Source organism: Sturnus vulgaris, chromosome 3 (genome assembly GCF_052056855.1).
Source record: "Sturnus vulgaris isolate bStuVul1 chromosome 3, bStuVul1.hap1, whole genome shotgun sequence".
NCBI lineage: Eukaryota > Metazoa > Chordata > Aves > Passeriformes > Sturnidae > Sturnus > Sturnus vulgaris.
Window position 1 is genome coordinate 14,750,080 of NC_142245.1, and position 26,204 is coordinate 14,776,283.

General features: G+C 37.7%; 1 long non-coding RNA gene across 2 annotated transcripts; it reads right to left on the reverse strand.

The window, feature by feature from the left end:
* Nucleotides 1-722: 722 nt before the first annotated feature.
* LOC148224189 (uncharacterized) lies at nucleotides 723-25,594 on the reverse strand. 2 transcript variants are annotated; one of them, XR_015802155.1, is made up of 7 exons: nucleotides 25,245-25,594; nucleotides 20,660-20,813; nucleotides 18,240-18,305; nucleotides 15,885-16,097; nucleotides 11,822-11,907; nucleotides 7,419-7,522; nucleotides 723-2,825 (listed from the first exon to the last, which is right to left on the reverse strand). It is a non-coding gene; the product is annotated as an uncharacterized LOC148224189 (long non-coding RNA). The 2 variants fall into 2 exon arrangements; XR_015802154.1 differs by lacking the exon at nucleotides 15,885-16,097.
* Nucleotides 25,595-26,204: the final 610 nt, after the last annotated feature.

Consider the following 26,204-nt stretch of genomic DNA (forward strand, 5'->3'; position numbering starts at 1 on the left):
CAAAAAGTAAGCGCATGAGTAATGAAAGATAATGACACAAATGTTCAGCCAAGTATGCAAAGAACATGTTACCTGCAATAGAACCGAATGACCAAATTAAAGAACCTTAAAAACAAAAATAATCCAGAGTATTTTACAGTCAAGAAAAATCTCACTGCACCTTACTACAGCTGCAAAATGCTTAACCTCCCTGAATATCATACTTAAACAGGCAATGCAACATTTTTAAAGAGACTTGACTGTCTAACTTCTTTTAAGTTCCTAGAGACACCACTTAAATGATAGGAGCTCTAGAAAAATAATAATAAATATGGTGTGAAACAGGTTTCTGAAATTCCTATGACCAGTCTGTTTCAGGCACTGGAATGACAACAGATGCGAATGAAGAAATGATGAAAACTACACTTCTTCTTATCTTCATGCAGAGCACTGATAATATTCACATCTGGTTACTGTTCCAGGAATGTATCTGCAGTATCTATACCAATGTACAGGAACTGGGGTGTGGGGAAAAATATGACTGAAAGATTAAAGCATTTAAAAGGGGAAGTGGTTTTATTTTGATTTTACTGGTTTGTTTGCTCTCATGCAAAACTGCTTTACTGACAATGAGGACTTCCTTGTCATTGAACTATTTATTTGCCATGTAACACAAGCTTAGCTCACACAAGTGTTAGGAGTCATTGCTTGTATATATCAAGGGGAAACCAGACTTCACAGGATGGATTTACATACTTTATTTACCATTAGCATACACTAGGACCACTGAGAGTGACTAACCATGCAGCACACACAATGCATTGCATACAATTAATTAATCTGAGAACAGATGTCTATTTTCACAGAACTTAGGTACCAGCCCATTAAATTATTGCCACTGATGTTATGTACAATAGTGCATATTTGCAACCATTATAAAAACAGCCTAAAAACAACAATGGATAAGCATTTTCAATGTTACAAGTGTGAGAAATCATTTACATTTACATTTTTTCCATTTAGAGGTAAAATAAACAAAATAAAAGGCATCATTTCTCTTTCAGAAAATATTTGATCTCTAAGGCTCTTTCATTCAGGGGAATCCTTGTTTTTATATATATATATATATATATATATATATATATCTGTGATTTGGTTTGATAGTTATTCAGAACAATTTAGAACAGTCATTCAGATTAATTCAATCTTTCTTTGAGTATCATCTCCATGTATGACTAAAAGTACCTAGCCTATAGATTAAATTAAATATTTCTTGGTTATACAAGCTATTCAGCCATCTCCATCTGACCTCTTGCATCACTGTAAGGATACTGACATCAGTGGACCTGTATTTGAAAGGAACTAGGAAGAGAATGAGAGACCAAAAAGACACCACTGGAAGAATAGTTTTTTTCCTTATAATAAGACTCCTTTGAGTGCCTATATGATCATTTCACTTCCCTTCACACGCTTAATACTAAATAGTTCACAGCATCATAGAGATGTGTTGGGTAAACACTGCAAGTTATGAGGCAAATTTACTGCCTTATAAACTCACAGCCAAGTAAAGCTGTCATTTGCAAGAACAATTAAGCCATTATTCTGTTCCATGGAGAGCATAGGATATTCCTGAAACCTGTAAATTCACAGAAAAGGGAAGCTGGCCATATGTTCAGAACAAATATTAACATTTTATTAATACTGAATTTGTTTGCAAGCTTCAAACCAGCATATATTTTCATTATTTACCAGGATTTACAATCTATCCACTGCTCCTTGCCATGTATACTGTTAAAAGGCAAAAGAAATACAGGAGTACCCTGTGATGTTTTGGTTTTATTTTCTGGGAATAAAGTACTTGAAGTCCTGCTAGTGAGATGTTGTGAAAAGAGAGAAAAGAAGATCAAAAAATAAGACTTTTATCTCTGAGCCGTGAAAAGATCTGACATCTGGGGCTACCATAAAAATTGCTAGTGTGGCCTGAAGATTGTCCAAATATTGATAGAGGATGATATTATAAAATGTTTCTGTTGTATAGCCTGTTTTTACTACTCAGTCATATAAAATCACAATAGGATCTTTAATCTTTAGGGAATCACAAGATAAAACTTCACAAAGTGTCTTCCTGAAACACTATAACAATTCTCAGATCTACTGTAGGTGCAAGCAGTATAGGATTATCACCTCTTGATTGTGTAGTTTCCAAGGAATGAAACATCCACAAAAGGTATGTATGTGGTGTGTGGTGGCAGCAGAAGTTATAATTTCCCTGAGAACCTGAGTCCCATATGACCTTTACATTTGACCACAAGATTCATCTGTGTGTATCTCTTGCACACAAGACTAAACATGCAGTGCAGCTATTATGCTAGGCAAAAATAATATGTGTGTAAAAGATTAAAGAATGAGGCTGAATTCAGCCACTGAATAGGAAAGAAACCCTAATTTGTAATTTAAGCAATGCTGGTTCTGTCACTTCAATTCGGAACAAGAACACAAACCTAAACTCCTTCATTGTCCTCACAGTCACAAAGCTGACCCACATTTCAAATTTAATTAGAAGTGAGCTAACTGGACAGCCAGACTGAAGCTGCAGAGACAGCTCATATTTGAGTGCTCTGCTTTTAAACATAAATTCTTCACACATTTTTCAGCATCAACTGAAGTTTTTTTGAACCACTGGGGTTGTGAAGTTGAGGCCAAACTCAGGCAGATCTCCTAAGGGCTGGGTAGATAAAGCCTTCCTTCCCTTTGGTGCCACTGCAAGATGTATTGGGGTGATTTGGAGTTCCATAGTGTCCGCAGGTTCTGGAAGCCAGTGTGCCCAGGATCCAGCTCTGCCAGTTCTGGGAAATGAACCAGAGGGAGAAACACAGGAAAATTTCAGAGAGAAAAAGCTGATGTAGCCCATCCTCTTGAGATCATAATTTCTATCTGAGGAAAAGGATTACAAACCCCAAAACATACACAGGAGAAATGCAAAGCTAACATGGAAAATTCCTATCTAAAATTCTATGGGCAATGCCACAAGATTAATGTTACAACCCAGATAAAAGGGTATGCTGTATGTTTTAAACTCTCATTACTGCCATGGGACTCATATAAATGTACTAAAAGCCAGAATAAGCCCCTTTAAATTATTAATTGCAGTTACCTAATAATAACTTGGTGAATAAGAAGAAAAATGGTAAAAATGTACTATTAAAAACATATTAAAACAATAAAACACGTCAAGTGCACTGTACTTCACCAAGCACTTTTCTGTATAATTTAAACCTTTATACAAGTATCTTTAAGTAAAATTACACTTTTTTGCCCAATTTAGTATTTATGATATTAATTTCCAGAGAGTGTGTATACTTTGCTGAATGCTCATTTCTAAGCACCACAGTGACTCTCACAGTGGAAGCAAAAAGGTCCCAGATGTTAGATTTACCCATTGTTGACATTTCTGAGCTTAAAGTGCAAAAAAGCTCTTAGGTCTGTAAATGAGCTGAGCCACTGGAAACCCTCATTCCATGGAGACAAGCCATGGCAGCAATGGGATGCCACTGTTTTTTTTATCCCAGCGGACATAGAATGTACAAAGTGTGTCAATATCTTGACTGAATATGGGCTAAAAGGTTGTGTGCAACTGTACAGTAATAAATGACTTGACCTGGTCTGACGGTATGGAGCAAATTCCTAAAAGACATGCAAACCCTACTATTTTTTTTGTGCATTCAAGAGCACATTTTTTCAATGTGCCATTATAAGGCCATAACTTACAGGTCTGATATAAAACTGAAGTATTTTAGGGCTTTTTCAGATCATACTAAAACTCTTCTATGAAACATTGCTATAACTTTCTGCAAACAAAAAAACAAACCAAGAAAAACAGAGAAAATGGCTTTAAGTGTAACCTCTAAAATATAATGCTGTAATCCACAGCTACAAAGACTACTGGCTGTTAAAATATTTTCTGAGAATTTAATTTCTGTGCAGCTCACTAAATTCCCACTAATTAACATGCAGTTAAAAAGTGAGCAAATTGTTAATGTTATTACACTCTGAGCTTTGCTCTGAAAGAAATGACACCATATATCTTTTTATGCAGTTAAAATTTCTCTAACTGGAAAGAAAGCTTTTAAACTTATCTAACAAATATTCTCCACCACTAAGATGCTTCCTCTTTGAATATAAAGATTTTTATTTTTACATTTTTTGTTTAAAATGGCTCTTTAATTTTTCATGGTTATTCTAAATGCTCTAAACTAATAAGGCAACTGCTTTCCTTACACATCTGTCCTTAGTGGTTTTTAAATTTCAAATTCTGTAGAAAATGAAGAATTTTTAAAAAGCAATTTCTGAGAGGGAGCAGAACACCCAGCACATTCTATTTGCCTTGTCTTAAGTTATGGGAGTGGCATTTGCACCCCAGGGATACCCAGGACATGGACTGTATAAAAATGATACCTTCAAAGGAATAACTTTGGGATCCCCAACTCCAAAGACCAGCATGGATAAGAACCAGTCGGACGCTACAGCAATCCAGGTGTGGTGACATCTTTCTACTTAAGCTCACAATAGCACGGGCATTAGAAATGTATTTGAACAAGGTTTGCTTCCAGTGAAAAGAAATTCCTCAGAAACCAAGGAAATTCCTATGGCCAGCCAGGAGATGGCTATCAGCAAGAAGGCCAGAAGAATATAAGGAATATAGGAGGAAGAAAGTGATGAAAGGAGGAAAATTATATACTGAAATTAAAAAAAAAAAGCACAAAGAAATGGGTGTCCAGATGAGACTCTAAATATCTGGCCTCAACAGAGGAGAGCTGAGAACTTCTAGCTCACTGCAAGATAAAAGTTCTTAATTTTTAAAATATAAATTCCATATTTTAAACTCAAGTGAATAAAGAAGTGAGGCAGTTTTGGAACTCATAGCCTTCAGTGGCAAAATTTTGGAGGTATATGCACTCTATACTTCGATCTATGATCACATACTGATTTTCTTGCAGGACAAAACCTCTCTTTAGAATTCTTTTTTATCCTTATGACTGTGTCGCTCAGTCTTTTCAGCTATGCTGGCAAAACTCATTAACACATAATTAAAGAAAGAAGATTAAAAGTACAACTGTAACATTAGACTGTAATTTCTTACCATCCTAATCTAAAATCACATTGTTTGATAGAGTATTTTTAATTTATTCAAAGTGTACCTTAAACTGATCAATTTTGCAGTCCTTGGTTAGGAATACATATGTGTAATGATACAGTGTGTGTATAGTATACACAAGGCATCATTTTATAGTTATTATATTTTATAGTTATTTTATTTCTATACATAAATCAGAGGAGGATCCTTCAATAAATGACTACAACTAGCAAGGCTTGTATTTACCCCATAGCACCTGTCAGGAATGTATATTATCAGGATTGTTTATAGTGGAATTTTATTTCTCAGACTTTAATTTTTTCCTGTATTGAATTTTTTGGTTGTGTAAGTGTTGCATATCCAGAATCTTCTCTATCTTATGCAAGTTAATGATTCCAACAACAAATATAGATTACTGTATATGACAGATCTGGATGGCTGAGTGAATGAACCATGAAGCAAATACAAATCAAAATCAAGATTTCTTTTACATTCAAGGAGATTACAGTATCAGGAGGAAAAGGACATAAACTACTTGGATGATGTATTTTACTTGTGGAAAGCAAAGCCAAAAAAATTTCTGAAGCCACATATTCAGTGTTTAGGGAATACATAACTACCCTGCATGGGTTGGCACTCCTTAACCAAGATATGGCATAAATCTTTGGGGGGTGAAAAATGTTTAATGATTTTGGTTGGTTTTTATTTTTTATTATGTCACCAAACCAAAGCATGATTTGGATGCTGAAATGTTTTGTTAGAACACTGGGTTACAACTTCTATTAAAACACAAAAATAGTATGAGTAATTAGTACAAAGCCTGAAACACACACCCACAGCTGATGTATAAACATACCAAGGCAGGGTAGAAAATTTAGCAAAGACATAGACATTAAGTAACCATTAGGCCACCTACCCTTTGTGACAAGTCATCAGTCTACAACACAGAAAATGTCTCTGAATTTATTTTGTCCATCTGAAAGGATACCTGACTGTGTCACAAGCATTGAATTCTTCTGCTTGGAATTGTGCTGCCTCTCTGCCTTTCCCGTGCTTCCCTTCTTCCTAGAGTTGGGGCCAGATAGTCAATGAATTAAACTGCCAAACACACTAATCCCCGACCCCAGGGTTAGAGCTATCATAAGCAGTGACTGGAAATGGCTGCAAATAGTTCTTGTCATGCCCTCTTTCCATTGGAAATCGAGTAATGACACAGGCAGTCAGTCGGAGCCCTCGCAGAGGTCACGGATTTACACCAGCCGAATCAATTTCTTATATCAGCATTGCAGAAGCTGTGAAGGAGTTTTTTCCTGAGACTTTGTTAGTTTTAACATATTTTGTACATTTTGTTTTTCTCCTCTAGGAAAGCAAACAAATTAAAGGATATTAGACTACAATTTGTGCCATGGGAAAGCTGTAAATCCAGGGCTCTTTCTTGGGGCATCCACTGCCCAATGTATAAAATCAAATGTCAGTTCAAGCCCTCAGTGAAAACAGAAGTTACTGCTTCAGTTCTGTAAGAACAGAGATGGAGCTCACAGCAACAAAAAGACATTAACAGTAAAAGAATGTAATTCCTCTGGGAAACAGCAAATTTCAAGCAAATGAACACCCTCACTCAGCATTAATTTTTGTCTGGGCCACCACAACCTTTCCAAATATGCAAATGGGCAGCCCTTTCAGCTGAGGGGACAACCTTCTTCCATTTGCAAATGTCTGAAAGTTTTAGGAGAGCCAAGACTTTGATTCATGTTGGTCTTACTGAGCTTTAACCTGTCTCTGGCTTGCACTATTCAAATACTTGAATGAATAAAATTCGTAACTTGAGTACACTGTCAATTAAATAAAAATATAGCTATACATGAGGTAAAGAGAGAAGCACACTGGGCAAAAATATATATCTCTTACCACCACAACAAAACCAAATTACATACTTTTTAGGGTCAACAGAAAATATTTTTCTCTCAGAAATTCAGCTTTTCCATATAGAAATTACTGATGTCAACAGAAATTTTTGAAAACTCATGGAAAACACACCTTGTTGCCATTTTTACATGCAGATTACAGTGACAAATTGAAAACCATTCAAAGAGACTGTTTTCTTTCAAAAGCTTTTGTTGGTGTTTTCCCTCTCCTGTTGTCCAGGTTGCTTTTCCAACTGAAAGGCTCCAGGAAAGGACTGCTCTTATTAAGGATCACACTTAAGAACACATTTAACTTTCATTGAAGTTTTAATGGGATTCAAGCATGTATTAAAGTGCTTTTCTGAACTGCAGCCAAAATTTGAAAGTGAAGTGTGAAGTACCTGGTTTTCAGCAGCTGCATATGTTCAGGCCTCAGTTCCACAGTCATATAATCTTAATTTCCTGAGGAAAGCTGAATTGCAATACTCCTCTGCAGACTGAGTATCTGGATGGGCAGAATTTCCAAGAAAGTTTTTTAAGAATTTTAGACACTTAAGAACAAAAACCATCAGTCAGTATGATGTTTCCACTCACAATGAAATAAGAGCTGAGGGACTTACTTGCATCTTCAAGTGCCTGAATACTTAGGAAAATCTACCCAGTGGACTTAGGACAAAACCTTTAAATTACAATATAATCAAAAAGAGCAATGAAGGTTGTTGTCACCAAAACCACATAAGAATCTTTCCTTTTGGGGGGAATTTTCCCAGCTGTTTCTTCTCCAAGCTCTCAAGGCAGTTTTGCAGACACTGTCTCTTCTGGATCCTAGACAAGTCTTTTTCTTATTGTATTATTTCTTGACCCTATGACAGATTCTATGGTTCCCATAATGCTAGCATCATCTATCAGAGAGAAGTACTACAGTGATTTTCTATAGAAATCAGTTAAAATTTGTTTTATTAAAATTCCTAGTAAATACTTTACTGAGTATGTTTGGGGCAGGATTTATCTCCATAATAACTTCCATAGCAGCATTGGAAATCTCCAAGTGGAAGGAAATAGCCATCTTGAAAAATATCAGAACAGTGCCTCAAAAATTAATTTCATTTTAGGATGGCACTCATCTGTTTCTCTGAATGCTCCAATAATATCTTCCCTAATTGTGGATCCAGTCATTGCAATTAATGATGTCCTGGGTTTAATGCATCTCACCCTGAAACACATCTAAAACAGGGTAGATCAGCTTTGACACCACATTGCCCATGGATATTATTTTGGTTCAAACTGCACATTTTTTCTTCAGAAGGACTAGCAGGGCCAAATTTTGTTTTACTTTTCAAGGCTGCTGCTTCTATATTAGATTTGAGGATACACATTTTCCCCTGGAAGTTAGGTGTACTTCTTGTAAGACTTTTAGTTCCCTTAATGAAATTTATTGCCTAAACCTACAAACCTTGCTTTGCATATGTTCTTTGACTGCCATGCCTGGAGCAATGTTACCAATGTTTCATTCTCAATTTATTGTAAAGGGAATTTAGGGTGATTAATTGAAGGTGATTATGGATGTTTAAAGATAAAATGAGATGAAGTTCATCTCTGGTCTCTATAAAATACCCTGAAACTACAGCAGAAATTATGATATAAAATACATTTCTGTGTGAAGGTGCCATGATCCTGCTCCTTCACAGATACCCTCTGTGACTTCATGCTGTCCCTCAGTGCACATCTGTGTCACTTTGCAAAAAGACACTTAAACAGGAGTTCAAAATAGCTTCATCCTTTTCCACTTTCACAGTCATAGAATTCTGTGTTTGATTCTCAGCTGTGCACTGGGTGACTGAAAGAGTTCAAGACAGAAGTTTCAGGAAAACATAAGTATTTTTTTCCTTTTCCCATATTATCAGCACTGTGTTAAAATAGCAAACACATTTTACATGAACATTTAAAGATGCATTTATTTCATAGAAAAAGAGTAATATAAAACCCTTTGTGACTTTTCAAAACATTAATTCTCTCATCCTGAAGAAAATGGAGGATTTTCTTGAGACTACTACATTCTTAGTACACACCTTATTTGCTAATCTACACTCAATTTTCTTTAAACCACCAGAGGAGATGAATGTTTCAGAGTTTTGAATTAACTATTTCAAGAGCAACATGAGAGACAGCACCTCAGATGGTCATCTACCTGGATGAAGATTTAACTAATGCAACACCTTGAGTAATCAGCACCTGAACCAAGGCACCCTGCTCAGCAACTCTCCTTCTCCTGCTATGTTATTTTCCACCAGTGAAGCTCCCACACCACCTCACATGTGCTGATAAATTCATCAGTCTTGACTGAAGGAGAGTTCATGAGCTACCTGTGCTTTCTGAAGAGTGCAGCTGGTCTTTCTGCATTTGTGTGGGCCTAAACCAAGCCTGCTCTTGCTTTTTCTCATAAACACTTATGTAGCAATGTAAATTTACAGGGAACATTGCAAACGGACCAAGCACGTTCTTTGTTACAAAAACAAACAAACAAAAACCCCCAAAAAACAAAACAAAAAGGTATTTCTATTTTTAAAATAATTATTAAACAATTACAAGAAACAGGAGAATATTCAAACAACTCATTTTTTAATGAAAAAATGGTAATTAAAAGATTCATAAACTTACAAAAGAATAGATATACTTGTTTAGGGATACATGCTTCCTGCTTAGACCCCTAACCTGACTGGTTTGACATCAAGCTACACATTTAAATGGAAACAGCATGCTTCTCTCACCAAAGTGGGCTCTAAAAACTCAGTTAAGCAAGGCTGGAGCCACTCCTCATAACTCTGAGAAGACCTAGCTTTGTAAATACTAAGAAACCATCTATAATCACAGAACAGTAACAACAGCTCTATTATAGTGCAGGCATATATTCCTTTTTTCTTGACAGAAGATGCTTACAGAAACTCTGAGCATCTCGAAACTGAAAACTTTCCTTGCAGAAAGCAACATCAAACTATTCAGAAACACAGAAACACTCTGGTAGTGAAACTCTGAAGGAGTTGCTGGTAAAAGCATTAATAGCATGGCTTGCCAAGTGAGAATAACTAGGAATTTTCTCAGAACTATCAACATGGTTTTCAAATGAATTCTTGTTGCTGAAGAAAACTGGACAGGTTCTTGGTTCCTTCCTACTCCTCAGGAATTCATCTTATAGAAAGTCACTTGTCTGAATTATTCTGGTGCCTGCCTTTAAAGCAAGCCAACAAGAGAAGCAAAAGGCAGAAACACGGAGTTCCTTTGCCATCAGTCGGTGATTTTCACTTTTATCCAGCCCTTTTCAAAAACTCTAACCATAATTCCAGGCAAAATTCATATTAGTAGAAATAAATGGAGACAATGGATGTTACTGATAGCAAGTGCTGTTATGCAGAAATATCACACTTTCTGGACAGCAAACATATAATAACACATTTCTTTTTCTTCTGTGGGCCTTAACTCCATTCTCCAGCTAAACAATATTAGGGCTGGACTATGAAGTGAGTCAAAACTACTTTTTGCAACATAAAGGGATCAGGAATAAACACAGCCTGATTCCTTCCCACTCCCAACCATAACACCACTGATGAATGCATGCATGAATATGCAAGAAAAGGGTGCCCTGCTGCTACCAGCTCCCAAGGTTGATTTATCCCATGTGTAAAGGAAGATGCAGGAAATGAATTATAAATATAAAAAATGCAGTTGTTACCTTTGATCTCCCTTGGGAAATTCTCATTTCTCATAGTCTCCAGTAATTGCAGTAAACAGAATTTTTTTCCCCCCACATAAACAATTTGTGTTCTCATTTCCATGAATGGAACAATAGCAACAAAAAACGCAAGTCTCTAAAAATTATCTGGTAAAGTTCTGCAACAGGACTAAGGAGTTTGTTATCCACCATCTGTTTGTGAACTTCTGCAAAAGGCTGATTCTGTAAAAGAGCAATTTTATCCCCAGTGCTGGTGATAGCCAGGCCAGTGTCTTCATTAGACTGAGTCTGAATAAAGGCTTAGAATGCTCCTTAAATTTCCTCAGAAGAAGCTTAGTAGATTATACCTTTTTTTATCCTTTAATAATTTTTGTGCACATCTCTAAAAGTTTTATGGTCATTTTTCTCCAAAGGAATTCAGATTCCTCTGAAATTTTTGTCCCTGGAGGTGTGCTGATATGATGTAAAAAGCAAAGGTGGAAAAGCAGATGACACCTGAATAACTCCACTGTTGGAGAGCAGCCATGGCCTGCCTGCCCTGGGACTGGTGGTGCTGCCTTGCAAATTCTGTGGTGAGTGTGCAGAAAATTAATCTTTCTCAAACACAATTTATTAGGATTATAAACCATTTATCTGTTTCATTTATTAGAAATACTTAGGCAATATGCAAAATGAGAATTAAAAAAAAAAAAGAACAAACCTGAAACGAGAAAGAAATTTGTGTATGGTTCAAGGGATTTTAATATTGATTAACCTAGACTATGGACAGTTTGAAGGGAAACAAAAACTAGGAAACAAAGCTACTTCATATTTCAAAATATGCAGGAGTAACCAGGGCGCTGGAGGTGGTAAAAATTCATCTATGAGGGTAAAATGTAATTATATAAATAAATGTGAAAGGGTTTTTGTTTATTTGTGGTACATTGGATTTCACATCAAATTAAAGATTTATACAGTAAATCATGCAGCAGAAGTAAAATCATTATGCAAATGTCATTTCTGTCTTCATGGCAAGGGCTTTCTTTAAATATGCATGCTCATTTGAGCAGTGTTCATTTGAGCAGAACATATACTTACCTATAGAGTTGTTCCACTTTATTTCCCAGATGCTCCTCTGACTGTTGTTAGGTGGCTTGTTTGGTTTGTTTAGGGAAAGAAGGCACCTAAGAATAGAAACCAACATGTGAATTCTTCAGAACTCCTTGGCAAAACTGAGCAATGATAGTTTTTCAAAATACAAATAATGTATGCAAATTGCCAAGGCCCTGAGGACACTGCCAACCCTTACAAGTCCCAGGGCTCCCTAACACTAATAAAAAAGCAAGTATTATCACTTTAGTAGAGCCATACATTTAAATGTGCTGTTAGATTTTACTAATAAAATAAGATTTGCATGTTCTTCAATTTTTCTTTGAAGTAGCTGTGAGCTTCTCTGTTACACTCCAGGAATGTAGATACCCTAGCAAGCTAAGAGTCCACAGTTAAAATAATAGCAAAACCAACCAAAAAACCATCAAAGGAAATTCACATGCTCTGTAGGGTAAAGCAGAAAAATCTTCCGATATTAAAAATGCCTATATTTTTTGTCAGAAACGCTTTTACACTCCTTCTGTAATTATTTTTAAATTCTGTGTAGTGATGAACAAAACCATTCATCTCGACTGGTCTATTTGGCAAGAAGAAGTCAAGTGAAGCTCATATTCTTTGTTAGGAAGGATCAGGATGGAAATACACCAATGTACAGAAGGCTTCCCGACTGCTTTTGTGTCAAGTGCTCTGCATTTGCAGCTCACGCTGTCCATGGTGTGTGACAGGCTGGCCCTGGAGACAGCTTGGCCAAGCCACCACCGTGGCAAAGGCACACAAGGGCTGCTCTCAGCCTCTCCTGAATAAGCTTATGTTTCTTCATTATCTGGACACAGAGTCCAGGCTCTCCATTTAAGCAGAAAATTCTGTGTTTGGAATAAATCATCGCTAAAATTCCCGACTGCATTTTTGTCTGAAAATAAATACCCAGCACTTTTCTAGGTAAAATTAATCTTTATGCCTAGGCATAACACTTTGCCTTTACAATGTGTATCTTTCACCTCCTCCTTATTTCACAGTCTTAAATAAGGTTTAAATATTGCATAACTCTTCTGTTTAACTCTCTGAATGATGAAGAATTTCATGTTACATGAAAATCCTGATAAAAACATGCCCTGAAAAATACCAAGAGTAAAAGAATATAAAAAGAAAGCTGGCATTTCATATTTCACATAAACTCCCAAGCGTTCAGTATTTGTTTTCATTTTGCACTGAAACAAAATTGAATGCTTTTAATACTTTCATAAAGCATGTCTGTGTTAAAATGTCATAGTCATAATAAAAACATCAGGTTTTAAAGTTCCCTCTCTGTTGGGTCACGGATAATCAGAGACTTTACCATCAAACAAGTCACTTTTACCTGAAACCTTTCTAGAATTAATAAATACTTTTCTACATTATTTCAAATCCAAAAAATTAGCATATTTCCAGTATATTTTATCAGAAAATTTTCAGTCTACTTCAGATCGAAATATTAGTGAAGTATGTCATTAAATCATGTTCAAACAAATGTTAGAGAACATTTATTTTCATTATTCTCTTATCTCTGCTAGAGACATGTATTGATTACTACTAGTTCAATGTCAAGGTCCTAAAAATAGAAAGCGTTATTTAATAAAAAGTAGAAGGGACATTGTTTCTATCCTGGATTACCTTACAAAACTCAGTGGCAAAACAGATGGGTAAAAGCGGCAGGAGGAGAGGAGATGCAGGGGTAGTGTCAGCTCTTATGAGGATGGTCTGTGGCTTTCTAAGTTTACATGGCCTGGAAGGCCAGAAAGATATGATATAGACTGGATGCAAATTAATGTTTCAAAATGCAGAAAGTCTCTGCAAGCTATTCCATTATAAGGTGTGGCTTGACCCCAAGTGCTGAATTTAGTCTCCCATCCATCACAGACTAATTACGTTTCCAGACAAAAAAAAAAGGGTAATAATTCAATGTGATGTGCAAGGAAGTGACCATGTAGCTGCCATTAACCTATGCATCATGCTAAGTAATTGTCCTTAAGTCCTACTACTAAATTTGGCTTTTAAGTTTTTCTCACCTATTTCAACAAAACATGCCAATGGAGAATATTTTCCTCTCCTACAAAATGGCATTTGTGCTCACTCCACAACCATCACATAATGTTTACTATGTAACACAGCCTTTGAGCAAATCATGTAAGTGGGGAAAAATGTCAGTATTTATGCAAGAGAAAATCCTTGACACAGCTTCACTTACATTCCATGGGGACCCTGTGTTGTATAATTTAAGCCATAAGGAATATTTGTTAGACTGATTTACCTTGTTACTGGTGCTGTACTATTAAACTGTTATACGCTTTAGTGATGGCAAGGTGTTGAGAATAATTTTGTGAGGAAAATGAAAGGGTGCATAATAAACCCAATGCTGAAAAATTGTTCAAGGGAACTTGTCATGTGCTCACTGACTACTGTAAAGCAATGGAAATGCCCCTGAAACAGCTTTGGGACCTTTGGTTCACACTCTTGAGGATGCTGTCAGTACATCCTGTGCTAACAGAGGTTCAATATCTAAACTCCAGTAAAAGTTATTTATGTTAACTACTCAATTTGCAGCATGAGGTCACAGTAAAGAGGGCATGGAAAAAATTCATTATTCTCTTGGGAGGGACAATGAGATTCCCCAGCCACAGCCTTGGCAGGTGTGCACAGGCCTTGTACTGCCCAGGATCATAGCTTCATCTCCTATGCTTAAAGACGCTGCTTTTAAAGAAAACCCTTGTTATTTTTCTATGCTTCTAAAAAACCTAAATTATTTTCTATTCACTGGCTTCCTGGCAGCAACTAAGAGAGTTGGCAGGGGTTTCCCTGTGAGTGCACAAAGGACCAAGACATAATCCTGTCTTTGACAATGTACTAATGAGTGATAAATTCTTTCAAATGCAAAGAAGGGAGAATGGATGTATTAATAATCTTTAAGCTCTGCTACTGCAAACAGTAGCTGCCTGTTCCTAATTATGTAAGTAAAAAAGATGCCACATCAGAAGTCTTTTCCCCAAATCCCTAAATCAGTTGTCTGCTATGAGCTGAGCAGGATGAATACTACAGGCAATATTTGCAACTATGAATATATCCTTTTAAAACATCATTCCTGAATAAGACTTATTGATGCTCACACCTTTCACTTGTTGAACAGTAACACCAAATATTTTTGTGAAAATATTCTTGCGATCAGACGGAGAGATAAAAATACCACAGGCTTGAAAATAATGGCAAGTAATGAGGATGCTATACTCCTCGCAGACACCTGATTGGACAAGTAAAATATCAAAATTAAGATGTTCAAATCCACATCTGCTTGTGGACACTACAAATTTAAGTAGGCTACACTTGATTACTGGGCCAGTCACTAAAGGTCTGCATAAGGGCTGCACTGCAGCCACACAAGGAGGAGAAAGCAGAGAATGATGTCATGCATCCCTCAGTTGTCAACCTGCTGCTGATTAAGAGCTGTTGGAATACTAATCAAGAAAAGAAAACCCAGTAAGGTTCATAAACTCACATGTAGTGCTATGCTAATGGCTGGCACACAGCTGGCTAACTTTGGCATGGGCAGAACAGATGTACCTCTAGCTACAAAATGGTGCAGCAACATAACTACACTGGAAGGGAAGAAAACCCGTGGAAGGAATAAGACACACTCTCACATCTAGTTTTGTGTGGAAAAGGTCTTTCTGAGCTCCCTACTGGAAGGGAATTAATGTTCTTTTAATTTGGCAGGCTGCCTCTCACAATGGTCAGTTGGAGATGCATCAAAGGAAGACAGAAGGATTGCATATTACAACTACGACATCCCAATAAAATTCCTAAGAATATAATGCTGGATCTCGAAATTACCAATTCTCAAACACATGTTGTCAATGATCATTATGAATATTTCAAAAAGTCAAATCTTTGTGAGATTTTTCTTAGTATTTGACCTCAGTAGCAACCTGTACAAATGTGTTTAATAGTTCAGTAATGTTCTGTATGAAAGAGAATTCTCCAACACAATTTGAATCAGCTTATTTTCAGTTTCACACAGTACCTTTCTCATTATACGTGAGAAGAAACACCAGCTTCTGATCTCTTATGTTTTTGACTATTCTGCAGGTTTGAGATTCATTGGCAGAGGTTGTTTTTTGCTCATGTGTTGAAGTACTTCTTCATAAAGGAAATCTTGGTCCTCTCAGTTTTTATAAGAAATCTTGTGGTGTCTCAGCATTGTCATTGATTCTCCTCTCCTAGTCCTGAAGCTGTCCTGAAGTGTGACAATATTCTTTGAGATAAATACTTCAGCAAGTGTCTTAGATGAGGTCACATAGTATTATAATATTGGTATTATGTTATTTCCCAGTATTGCACTCCATTAAATCTTCTGTCCAGCCTCTCAAAAACTGATGGCTTTTCTGAATAGCAGGTTGAGAAGGCACCTTCAGATTTGTGTCAATAACTGTTCTGAGATTTGTCATCCAACTAACCCTTCAACAGTAAAGGAGGAAAATGCTGATGCAGCTTCATGAGCCACACTCATTTATGTGCTTAATGCGGTTATATCTTGTGGCTATATCTGAATTTTGAAATGTTTTAACAATATATTTGTGTCTATTCAAAAGATTGAAAAGTTCTGCTGTTACTCAGAAGTACCCATCCCATCTACACGGACATTTGTGGACTGAGAGAAATGTTCAACACAGCATATTGTATAAAATTTACCAAATAAAATAACTCATTAAAAGTATAAAACTCTTAAAATAAACATGAATGAAACAAAAATAAAGAACAAGAACAGGAGGAGGACAACTCAGGGAACAAAAAACGCATTCTCAATACAAAGTGGACATTTTTAGCGATTAACAGGAAACAAAAATTAAGCTGTCTTGAAGGATTATTACTCATATAATAAGACAATTAAAGGGCAATTAAAATACAGATTTCAAAACAAGACTTTTCAAAAATCTAACAGGGAACTGCAAAATTTTCAGTCTTGTTTGATTTAACCATATGAGAAAAATTGGGTAACTCCATGGTTTTTATTCCTTATATCAGTGATTAACTCTTTGTGGAGATTTGTCCAACACTTTGTCCAAAAATAAATCAGTCACAAACCAAGAGAACCTCATACACAGGTGGGATTTTACATTCCCTTCCATCATACTGCACCATGTCACAGTGAAGTTAATTTCTGAGGGATTTGGATCACGTTCTTACCAGGTTTTTTCATCCTTGTCTTCCTTTCCAAAATGCAACCTCACGTGGTCCAAACAGGTGCTCTATGATTCTACATTCCAGGTAGGAGGGATCTGTTTCCAAATCTGCAGTGTTGAAGAGCCAGGCAGCCCAGTTCTGGGACTGGCATTTCTTTTTAGGCCTCCCAGAATAAGGATGCCAAAAGTTTTATACCCTGAGCGGAGTCATTCCCTCTATAAAAGAATCATTACCCTGGCTTCTCAATACTTTTCATAAAATTTATGTTTGTTTTTGCTGAATGTGTTTTATGGACAACTGTAAAATGTCTGTGGGTAACAGCTACAGAGCTTGCAACAGCAAAGAATTAAGTCACTGCTACCCCTGGAGTGCTAATGAGATAAAAATGTGCTGAATGTTCATACCTTCGTGGGGATACACATATTATGCTTGCTACAGGTGCACAATGCTAATTTGCTTTTTGGGCAAACTGCTCAATTTGCATAATTTTAACATCCTGAAACCTGCAAACATCAGGAAAATCTGTGTGCTTCTTTGCCTGTAGCATTAAGTCATTGAATATATAAGAATCAATATAAGCACTCAGAACCAGAGGGAAGCCCTGCTGGAGTCCTGCATTTGCTAAATTATAGGATCAAAGCCTTGAGGTACTCCAATCCAGGTCCCTTGTCTATAACCAACATAACCATGGAAATACCACTGTCTGCAGGGCTAGAACTACTTTTTCTGACCCAGCAACACTTTGGAATTGTCAAATGCTGATGATCCATCCACTTGGAGACATTGCTATAAGATTAGCTCATAATTAAAGAACTAAAGCTAGATATTGTCTTTTGTATGATGGTTGGGGAGCAATTGATATCTTCCAATTTGCTTCAGACATAACTGAACGTGATTCAGCCTGTACCTACACCTCAAAAATAAAGGTGCAATATTTGTATTACTTTTCATCATTTGTCATGTTAAATCCTTCTATGTAAGTTGAAATAACTTGCAATAAACACAATCAGTAGAAGATGAAGGCACTTTTCCAGTGGTCACTACAGCCAGAGAAGTTTTTTTTAGTGAGAAGATGTACAAAGAATAAAATATAAAATAATTTGGAGAAAACATGAACACGAATCATTGAAACAGCACACTAAATCCATGAAAATGAATGATTACTAGTAGGGAACAACTATTAAATAGTACTCACAGTTCAATTCGGACCTTTAAAACCATCTTCAGATTATTTTGGGTTGATCAGTATGGGGTTACCTGGCTAGAAAGTAAAAAATTTTGTCTTGCAATGCATCCAGCAAAACAAGAGTTTATCAAATACATGAGAGAGGACTTCAGTCTGTTATTAAAAATATGCAGTATCTTGACCTTTTCTCCGGCTACTATATAAGTCTCTGTAAAATCTCTGTGTTTTTCTACTGCTTTGGTAGCTATGGTATTTTTTTTGCACAAACGTACAGCTAAATCAAAAGCAGTAGTCAGCAGAGGCTGCAGTCGCAAAATGGTTGGACAGAATCATGAGAAAGAACAAGAGTAAAAAAAGTAACGATATACTGAATGTGTCAGAGGAAGGCAAAAAGTTGAAACAACAACAGGAAAAACAGAAAGATAACACAAAACAAACAGTAATTTGGCAGTTTAAAAACACAAATGAAATACACGCTCTGACATCAGAGAAGACTTTCTCAGAAAGAGACACAAACCTTCCAGATACTACAAAAAAAGTTTGAATAAATTTATTTTGAGTAGAAAAAGTAGTTTCCTGGGGTGAAAGAATAGGCTGCCCTGGATTCTGAAGGGGTTTTTTGTTTGTTTAAATCTAAAAGTGAGTAGGTTTGCTGCAGAACAAGAGGGAAATAATATTATAAAGTCTTTTGTGACTTTTCCCCTCTGACAAGACCACAAGAATTACCTTACTTCATAGCAAGGGAAAGTCAAATTTACCTTAGAAGCACCACGGGTGCTGCCATCAGTCCTGAAAAATCCTGCTGTGCCACAGATCATGTGTGTCAGGCAGGCACAGGAGCCACAGAGAGTTCTCCCAATAGCTCAGATCTACTCTCACAGCATTTCTGACCGTGGCATGATCCTAACACCACTAAACACAACTTGTTCTGGTTTTGGTTTGCTTCTGTCTCCAACATACACCTTGAGGACACAAATTTTGGTATTTTTCATTAGGTGTTTCTTATTTTTCTTCATTCCTCTCTTTATTTACCACAAAAATTATTGCTTTTTTTTTTTTTTTTTTTTTAGCACTTCATGTACAGTATCTTGAATCCCCCACCTGTCTTCTTTGCTGCCATCCAATCTGTCTTTCATTTAAATTTCCTTTCCTCCTTGCCTCCTGTAGTAATTCTGCAACATGTTACAAACTCCTGAACTATTAAGAAGCGATGACAACACTAAGGACTCTCAAGACAGATTGTGGGGACTAAATAAAAATAAACTGAATCAAGCTTTTAAACTAATAGCAATTAATACAACAATTCCTGGAAAGGGTAACTCTCATTGAAAGGTTTCTTCAACTCAGGAGCCCAACAATAAAGCTGCCCTGAAGTGTAAAAATACCATCAATCTGGCACACTGAAGTATTCCCTCAATGAGTCTCTCCAGCAGGTGCATCATTTATGGTTTAAACACTGATGATCTCAACTACCTATCTGCAGCTTCACACCACAAAGATTCCTCTGCTTTAATGCCTTAGGAATTCTCGCCAACATTAACAATTACAGCAATTTTTGAATCAGAGTACATCTTCTGATTACTAGGAAATTATATCCTTGTGGAAAGTAATATATTTTTAGTATACTTGGCACACTTTTAGTACAGCTAAGTATTTGTAGAATACTTGAATTACAGCAAGTATACTCATTTTTCATAACTGTAGAGTGACACATTATAAAACAAATTATTATAATCAGAGATTTTCTGGAAGTTCTCAAAGAGCTTGATTCAGAATGGGACGAGTTTCTCCCTGTACCCTCCGCCCACATTAGCAGAGAGTAGGAGCTGAGGGGATTCAGCACCTTCGAGGGAAATTCCCGGCTAAAACCCAACCCTGCAGCTGCGACAAAGTGAATTTTTTTTGATTGCTTCTGCTCATTTGCATACTACAGCAATGATTCAATGATTTGGGCACGCTGCTAAATGACACTAGAACGTCACATTGTTCTGCCAGCCTTGCTATTCATTGTTTTGCAGATTTGGGGGCTTTGGACAGGAGTTTGTTTTTCACTCGGAGCCCACACTGCAGAGACTACCCAGAAACTCTCCTAACACTTGGGGTCATGAACATACTGATGTACCCAGGCAGCTCTGTGATCCCAGCAAAGAGAATGAGGAACATGGTGAATGATGATGATGATGAATGAGTTTCACGGAAATTTATACAAATTACACACAAATGGAATTCACATAAATTCCGCATAAATTACGCCAATTAGCTAGGAGTATTAATTTAGTGGGATTTTTAAAAGGAATTATGGGAAAATTTATGAGAAACATTTATAAAAGCCTGTTAAATGTTAAGAACTTTGAAAGAAATATGAAGCAAACTATTGAGGACTGCTAAGAAATATCCAGCCCATGTCTGCCTGTGGTGGGCTTTCTTACACAGAAGTGATTTCACAGATGGTTCTGGGATGAAATGAACTTCCAAGTTCCTTTAGTGACTGTTGCTCACTCAATGACAACACACAACAGTTTGTTGCTCTCTCCAATTCTTCTTCTTATCTGAGATTGCCTGTACTTTCCTGCTTAAAAATTGCTGTAAAACATTAAAAAGTAAACATTTGAACTAAAGAAGACCTATGTATTCTAAACTCATTATTTCCTTATATTTTTGCAGTCAAAGGCATTACTTGCAATGTTTACGTGTATTATTCTTAAATGCAAATCTACAAGGATGGCTTTTGAGATGTATCTGCTGCTTGCATAAATATTTTATATATGTTATGCCATATTACTGCATAGAGAGTAGAGAAAAATGACCATTTTTTGAGATATGAACATGGGGGCTTCTTTTGAAATTAATAAGATTATTAATATGAAATTTACAGTTTTTTTAAAATCACAGTAGTGATGTCCATATTAATCCTTACAAGCTCTTCTATAAAGAAAATTCTGCATTCACCTTCTTGTTAAGAGTTAATATCAAACCAAATGTGCTTTGGAAGCCAGTTGACTTATAAATTCTCTGTTTTACCATGCTTTGTCCAGCTAATCAATACCATTTGCCAAATCCAAACATATATATTGAGAAGAACATTTTGCATCACTTTGACTTTCTACATGGAGCTTCAGTGAGCAAACCATTGCTACGTGTGCCATACTATATCCACTCTGAAGGCTACTGAAGATTCCTCAAGAGGGCTGGCTGATAAATGAGATTTTGTACACTCAGAAGACCTATCATGGGGTATTTCATTACAGATTTCTCCTGGCAATGTGTACTGCTGTTCCCATCAGCCAAGCCTTGTGTGAAAGTGTACTACACCTTCAGCTCTGAGAGTTAGAGCCAGCAAACTATAGGGTTTTGTCATTAATGGTGTCTTTTCAAATGCACTTTAAGGATATTTGAGGATTTGGTAGCTCCTGTATTCTCCACACTATAATATATGATCATTGTGTTACAGGAATATATCTTCACACATCAAGTTTCTCATTTAATGAAAAAAAACCCCAAACCAACAGGTTGGATATGCAATTCTGGATCAGTAATAGAAATTTAATTCAAAGTCACATAGATGTTTCATACACATGTAAATACCATTTTTATGCTTTGAACTATTAAACTGCTCTGTTTTTCTAGTGTTGTAAGCAATTTCCTGCAATGAAACTCCAAAGCCAAGGAAAAAAGAAAAAAAACAGGCATCCAAATTAATCTCTGAATCATCCCAAGATTTTCATCTGGGGGATCAAATTGAGATTACAATTAATTTTCTTGAACATGTTCATGTTAAGTTGTCACTATTACAGTAAATACAAGAAAGCAGTTATTTCCTGGGAGAAATGTGTAAGCCTTGAACTGGTTTGTGGTCAGCTGATATTTTTTATTTACCAAAAGTCCACAAATATCTTCTGATCCTCAGATGCGTTTATGCATTTTCTTACCATGTTTGCTTTCCTTGGATAAAACTACTTTTGGACCCACAAAGCCGCCTATAACTGCATAAGTTTTCAGTCTTCTCTTCATGACTAGAACATTACATCACTAAATAAAGCTGATACCTTCTGCAATAGCAGATTAAATTCCAGTACTGAGTAGAAGGTCAATAAGTATTTTAAATCATCATAAGTATGTTCCTGTACTTTATTATTTATCCATTCAGAATTGGTATTAAGCAAGTTTTTAACACCTTAATCCTCCAAAGTTAGGCATAAGCTAGCTCCAAAAACTCATTATCTAGAGAAACTATCAAATCCAGAGTTGCCTCTCTGTTCCATTTTCTAATTTCAAACGTGTCTCAGTCAAATACCTCCAGTACTGTACTTCATTATTTTCTGCAATTAATTTTGTTGAACTATACAGATTTGATTCTCTCCTTTAAGTTCTTAAAGTACTTCAAAATTTTCCCTAAATAGTTTGAATTGAGCAACCAAGATAACATGTAACATGTAGCATGTTACCCATGTAACACACTGACTTTTTCCAAGGCAGGTATCTTCTAAGTTTCTTCTTATTTTAGATTTGCTCTTACTTGATTCATCCGCAGCTGAGTAATACAGCAGTTAACAGGCAGAAATTATATCTTTTTTTCTCCACATCTCTTTAAACCTCACTACCTATATGCAGATACAGACAATTACATATATCTCCCTCAGTTCTGCTGCACATCTACCTTGTCCCATTTGCTCCTCATTCTGGACCAAGTTCAAAAGATGCTACCGAATTGTTAAAAAAGTGTTACTGACTGTCCTCCAAAAAACCACTTTCATTCACACATGCAAAGGGTCAAATTTCTAGTGCATCTGAAGCTCTTCTCAAAGATTTGATTTGGTATAGAAGGATTACTGATGATAGTTTCAAAGCAGAGAAATATGTCAGGCATATGTCACAGGATTATAACCAGAACAGAGCTTTGATGTGCCCCCAAAATCCACCACTCCCGAGCATTGGTCCACATCCTAGACCATTTCAGCAAAGAAATAGGTTTTCTCTCTCCTAAATCTTTAAAACAATTCCTGCTGTCTTCAGCCCCAGAAATAACTTTCTCCCTTTTTATAACCTTCTCCTGCCTGCCCAGATAGCCAGTGTTCTCCAGAAGCAGCTTTACTTTGGGTAAAGTAAAAAAAATGTGGGTTTTGCTGGTTTTGTGGGGGTTTGTTGTTGTTGTGGGTTTTTGGTGTTTTATTTCTCAGCAGAATAATTCTTATTTCTTCTGCAGCGCCTTGACTGGTTCCTTCCTTTCTTATTAGCTCTGACAGCCATGGCAATTGCATGAGCATGCCTCAGAGACAGCTCCAGCAGTCACTGCAGCTTGCCAAAAGATCTCTTATTTAAAATTACAACTGTTGGACAATTTCACATATGTACTTCAAAGGCACTTTGTTCTGACAATACACATTCCTCCAAAAGGTCTCGAACTTGCAAGTTGGATAATGCACTGCATTCTCCCTGACAGAAAATATGATTGGTTTGTTTTCAAGAAGATCATTGCTGCTTTTTTCTCTTTACTTTTCCAAAGCTATAAATATTTTGGTATAACACAGAATGTTAATTTATGCAGAAGACAGCCAGGTTTCTGTAAGGCCACGTGCTTCTTGATATATCATATCAAGATATATCATATATTTGTCAAGCTGAAAAACCTACAGAAATGGTATGGAAATCACTTTTTTGTTGTTGTTGTTTTCTTCTTTTTTATTTTTTTTTGTGCTGCTTCAAAATGAATCAACTATGACACCATATGCTGCAACAATTGCTGACAATGACAAAAGTAATATATTTTTCTAAAAATCAACAAAAAAGCACTATTAAATTAAGGAAATTGTATTTTTCCCTTAAATCTTCCTGTATCTTCCTGGCTCACTTAACATCTTGTTGTTTTATTTTTGTGTAAGCTCTTGCCAGCCCTCCTCTCACTGTGGCAGGCTTCTTTCTAGAGAAACATGAGCATCCTCTGGCTATTGCTGGAATAACTGAGATGTCCTTCACTTTAAAGGTGGAAGAATCACCCACCTGTGCCAGGACACCCACTGTGCCAGCACATTTAGGGTGGATTGGCCTTGGGCTTAGACATTCCCCATCTAAGAGCATATGAAATTTTACCTTGTGCTCACTGTGAGCCTAATAAAAATAAAGCCATAGTTAAAAAATATTATATATATACTAAATACTAGTATCAAGTTACAGTTTTGCTTCTTTAATAATGTGCATCACTTATCATGTTGCAACCTACAATTTATCTGCTTTTCATAGCAGAAGATATATTTGCTCCTTGCTCTGCTTGAAGAGGTCAAGTCTGCTAGAATTGTCAAGAGAAATCCTCACTCTGTTTGAAATTAACTGGATGTGGGTATCTGTTGGCTGAACAAAAAAGATGTCTGATTATGCTGTAAGCACTGAAGATACATTGCATATCTAGGAAGCTTTTCTTCTCGTTACTTAACATGTTGCTTGGTTACCTCATCAAACTTGTCATCTGTGAGGAAATCCATTTCTTCAAGGAAAAAAAAAAACATAAAGCTAACTCCTCTGGGACTGAAATGGGAGAAAGGCTTTTTATTTACACTTATTTCTGAAGTTTCAGTTCAAAACTAAGTTGCTATGTTCACATCCCAGATATGAAAAAATACAATTGCATAGAGCATTCTCAAAAAACTGTGTCATGCCCCATAGTGGAGTGCTCTTCTGACTCTTGGTGTAACAAACATCACTCTGTGTGTTCAAAAGTTGCCAGGACCTTAGCTGAGGCTTCATGCAAGCCCCTTACAATCAGTTCATCACCTTTCTGTAGTCCACAGGTAGTAAGTTAGAAGGCCAACTGATAGAGAAAAGGTTTGGCATAACCAAATGCTTTCCATGCTATTAAACAAAATGATTTTGAGAAGCTTGGAATTTCTCTAACAGTTGGCCACCATTTGGAGACAACACAGAGTTATGCAGGTTTGACACTGGGAAATGGCTTTCCCAAGCATTTCTCCTGTACTTGTGGTAGACCTGGTCCTTGGGTGTGCTCTCCTCATGAGATTATACCTCCATTTTCCCACAGGCTGTGCAGAATTCAGCAAACTTCAGTTCCAGGGCGTAAAAAAAAAGATGATATAATGATAATAAAGATGATGATGATAATTAGTAGTAGTAGCAGTAATACCACCAAAACACCCACATCACCAACCAACCAATCAACCAACCCTCTCCAAACTAAAACAAGCCACCAACAAAAGACTCCCCCAAACCCCATGCAAAGAAAAAAGAAGAGCTTTGCCCGGGAAGCCGGCAGCTCCCTCTGGGCTCTCGCCGTATCGCACCACCTCTCCCTCTGCCCATTCGAGCCCGCCGACCCTCCCCAGCCGTCAGACGGCAGCAGCGTGAGCGCCCCTCTCCCCGGCCTCGGTTCACCCCGGTCCCGCTCGGCCCAGCCTCCACCCGTGCCCGCCGCGTCCCGGTGCCGCGGCGGTGGCAGCGGCGGTGCCGGTGCCGGTGCCGGTGCCGGGCGGGCTGGGCTGGGCTGGGCTGGGCTGGGCTGGGGCGGGGTCCGCAGCGCGCACGGCACCGCCCCCGGCGGGCAGACGGGCGCGGCGGCGTCACGCGGCGGTGCCGCCCCCCGCTCCCGGCGGCCGCCCCCGCCCGCCGCCGCCGCCGCCGCCGCCGCGCACCCGCAGCAGCGCCCGCTCCGCTCCGCCGGCGAGCGGCAGAGGCAGCCCCGGCAGCCGCGCCTGCCCCGGCCCGGCCCCGGCCCCGCGGCCCCCGCGCAGGTAAGGCGCGCCCGCAGCGCGGGCGGAGCGGCGCCGCGGAGGACCGGCCCCGCTCCGCCGCGGCGGAGCCGGTGGCGGCGGCGGCGGTGGCGGCGCGAGAGGCTGGTGGGTTTGCGCGCGGCGTTGTGGAGAGGTGGATGGCGAGGAGAGGAGATGGTGGAGCGGAGGTGTAAGTTAAAGGTTGGATGCGGTGATTTATTGCCCCTTGCGAGGCGGGGGGAGGAGGGGAGAGGGGGTC